The sequence below is a fragment of the Nelumbo lutea genome, chromosome 3 (genome assembly GCF_056320005.1).
Source record: "Nelumbo lutea isolate HS-2025 chromosome 3, American lotus-T2T, whole genome shotgun sequence".
Taxonomy (NCBI): Eukaryota; Viridiplantae; Streptophyta; class Magnoliopsida; order Proteales; family Nelumbonaceae; genus Nelumbo; species Nelumbo lutea.
The window spans coordinates 69,134,002-69,138,058 of NC_142686.1; the positions used below are offsets into that span (position 1 = coordinate 69,134,002).

The window sequence follows — 4,057 nt, forward strand, 5'->3', positions numbered from 1 at the left end:
GCTCTTTGTTGGTTATTACTCCAAGATAAATTAGGATGGCTTCTCCATCTTGAATTATAAGTGTTGGAGTAGGGATTGAAATTGGACCTGTTGCCACCAGATGAAACAAAATTATCCTGTTCGGAAGAAGAAGAAAATAGATTTCCTACTTGACAATCTACACTAGTGTGTCCCCCTTGCCCACAAAGCTCACATGAAGAAAAGGGAACAGAAGAAACACTTAGGTGAAACCCCCAAATTTTCCAATTTCTTATTTAATGCAGCAAGTTGAGCCGATAAAGAAGTGATAGAATCAACATTATAAATTCCAACTCCCTTTTTATTTGTTCTCTCATTGACCCATTGATAACTATTGGTTTCCATCTCCTCCAAAAGATCATATGCTTCTTCAGGAGTTATTCTCATAAGGGTACCACCTACAGCTGCATCTAACATTGAACGATTAGATTGATTAATGCCACTATAAAAAGTTTGCACTTGCATCCAAACAGGTAGAACATGGTGAGGACACTTCCTAAGCAATTCCTTAAATCTCTCCCACGACTCATATAAGGTTTCATTATCAAATTGAGAAAAAGTTGTTATGTCCACTATTTTCAAAACCGGTCCATACCGAAAAAACTAGGAACTAGTCAGGTGACCAGTTCCGTTTTCCTCCAAAATCGTTGATTTTGGTCAGCAAACCACTAAACTGACCAGTTAACTATTCGAACCGTTAGAACGGTCAGACCATTCGAATCAGTAACCGGACCCCTGACCGGTTCAGTCACCGATTCATTTTTAAAAACCATAGTTATGTCTTTCCTTAATTTAGTCATTTTAGCCAGTGGGAAATACTTAGATAAACACTTTTGTGCTAAGTCATCCCATGTAGTAATCGAACCTGTAGGAAGAGAGTTAAGCCAATCTTTTGCTTTATCCCTTAAGGAGAAGGGAAACAACCTAAGTCTAATGGCATCATCACTAACTCCATTATGCTTAAAAGTATCACATATTTCAAGAAAATTAGCATTATAAGAGTTAGGGTCATCATTGGGACCAGAAAATTGTACACTCATTTGGATCATTTGAATAATTACAGGCTTGATCTCAAAATTGTTTGCTTGCATATTCGGCCTCCTAATGCTTGATGTAGTACCATCCAGAGTAGGTATAGCATAGGAGCTCAATGTCCTTGGATTATTTTGGTCTTGTGCCATCTTGTTCCTTCTCTCCCTTGTTTGCTTTTTCAAAGTCCTTTCAATTTCTTGATTATGGGGTATTAAATCTCCACCACTAGTGCGTGTCATGCACTAGAAACCTACAAAGAAAAGGAAAAAAAATAAAAAATTTCCAAAAAAAATTTATAAAGCCAAAGCCAATAGAAATTTAAAATAGAAATGAAAATTTTAAATCCTAAAGTAAAACAAATAGATATTCAATCTAAGGGTAATTTAGGTAGTTTTGATATGCAATAAACTAGTGCCCGGCAACGGCACCAAAAACTTGTTGTGTGATTTGTGCACAGTTAATTTAGACAAGTGTACCTTAGTCAAATGTGCGTATAATGATGAGAAAAGTGTTGATCCCACAAAGACTAGATCATAGTACCAAATCAATTTTAAACTAATCCAAGTTGAACTCGTGAATCAATTGAATGAATAAAAACTAAAAGAATTAATGCAAATCTAAGAACTTAATAAAAACTGAATTGATGGATGAATGTAGTTAGGGTTTAGATTTCATTAAATCAAGGTTGTATAATTACCTATTTAATCCAACTCAAGACTGAAATTACCCTAAGGTATATTAAAGTTATTTGCATGTGATGGTGGATTTCCCTAAGTTAATTAGTAAGCTTTCTTAAGTCATATTAATCCTTTATTAATCCAATTCTACCATCAAATTTCTAAGTGGTTGTCAAAAGGAAAAATAAGCATTAAGTTCTTTGGAAACCTCTAATCGTAGAAGGGGATTTGACTCACTAAGCTTCCTTGATTCCTACACATGAGGTAATCATCTTTCAATATCATAGTCTATCATGCGATTTTTATTACCTAAGGATCTAATTCATAACAATCCTTTGGTCAGTTATGAGAATTTAGCTAGACATCATTAAATTCAACATACTCAAAAAAAAAAAAAGGGGAAACACAACAAGAACACATCAAAGAATGAATATTATAACAAGAAAAATTTAGCCTTTGGAGGTCGAAGACAAGTGCAGTAACTAAGCCTTCCTCCCTCTTGGATTCGGATTCTTCCTCTCCTTCTCTAGCATGCTGAAATTGCTTCCTCTCTTCTTCTGACGTGCTGTGACTACTTCATCTTTTTTTTCTCTTCCAAATTCTCTCTAAGGATGTATCCATTTGCCTTGAGTCTATGGTCCTTTTTATAGTGCAACCTCTCCTCAGTTTCTTCTCAATGTAAACTCCTAATTCAACACAAATTAGGTTTCTTAGTCTTTATCTCAGTTGAATTCATATCTCTTTTGCACTGCTAACTGTCAGACCCGAAATTTGTAGTTCAAATTGCACTTGGTTGGCTGTAGAACTAGGGTGAGCAAGAAACATAAGAGTTGCATCTCTTAGCTTTAACTATCCGTTTGAATCACCTCAATCCAAATTATAGGTAGAAAGTTATGCCCAAAATATGGGAACTATATCAAAACTGGAAATTTCCCGATTTTTGTGCATACATATCAAATTCGATTTCAATGGATTTTCTCCTTCATGGCAATATCATGAAGCATCATTTAAATCAAACTCCTCCTTAAAATTTCACAAATAAGCTCCTGTATAATTATCTTGGTCAATTAAATCAAACTCCTCCTTAAAATTTCACAAATAAGCTCCAAATTACCCTACAAGACAATTTCATCATAATTAGTGCAATACCATGCTAATTCCAAAAACATTATTACCAAAATCTTTTAGACAGTGTATGCCCTTAGCTCCAATCAGAATGATGTACCTTATGTCATTTATTGTAAATGAATAAAGTACATATTCGATTCATGTTATTATGGTGTATTTCTATGTAATACCCTTAAACTGGACATATATGAGACTCGTGTTAATTTAAAATCTTTACAGCCGTTGGATAGATCTGTGGAGATTTATCCTAATAAGGCTGACACTGATGTGCCGCCAAGTTGGTTGGGGTAGATTGTCTCAGTTGCCAAAGTAAGACTCGAGGTACATGTAGTGTAGGTTTACTTGAAACTTTGAACCGGACTAGAATTCTAGTATTGCCTTGGACCTTAGTGATTAGTGGGCAAAACTGGAATGTTACACCTGCTCCCTAGACTCGACTATGATACTGCACTAGGTGTCGGATTTGGCTATCTTTGATATGCCAATCAGTGAGATCCTTAGAGGGGGTCGAAACCTAGGTATGTTGGGACAGTCCGAGAATTCATCTGAGTGGGTGATCATAGTGACAAGATAAACCCCTTTGTCGGACAAAGGTAATGATCAGGGATGCACTCTCTCTGATGGAAACCAAATTTGCCGGCAACCGATTTCAATCGTTAAAATTTGTTTTTGCAAAATATATATATATATATATTTCAAAATGTTTGCAGAAGGTTTGAATTCCTGGGGCCCATGTGAGTAGAGAGTGCAGCACTGTTCCTTGCAGCTGAGGGAGAAGTCCTCTCTTGTCGGGCAGTGTTTGATCTTTATGGGTTGAGAGGTTAAGTGTAAGACCATTGAGGGTAATATCGGATGAGCTAATCTTGCATCTGCCTACAGTCCGTGGGTTTTTATAAGTTGGCTTGGCTTAGGGACCACTTAGTGTAACTGTTGGGCCCATTAAGAGCCCTTGGTGATGGGCTCAGGGGTTCACTGCCCATAACAGTGAATTCGACCAGGCCTTGTAACAGAGGCTAGGCTGAACCCATGCGGCTGATGTGTATATCAATGTTTGGGTCCCATGCCATACAGGGAAACCCAACTGGGTAGTAGATTGGAAGGTAAGTGGGCACATGGACTTAATGGGCCTAAAGACCAATTCGAACTGGTTTAATTTGATTAGTTAAAGAGAGGGGCAGATATGGGATTGGGATCAACAGATA

General features: G+C 36.9%; 1 non-coding gene across 1 annotated transcript; it reads left to right on the plus strand.

Annotated features, from left to right (window-relative positions):
• Positions 1-493: 493 nt before the first annotated feature.
• LOC148865441 (small nucleolar RNA R71) lies at positions 494-598 on the plus strand. The gene has a single exon (XR_016112093.1). It is a non-coding gene; the product is annotated as a small nucleolar RNA R71 (small nucleolar RNA).
• The last annotated feature ends 3,459 nt before the right edge of the window (positions 599-4,057 follow it).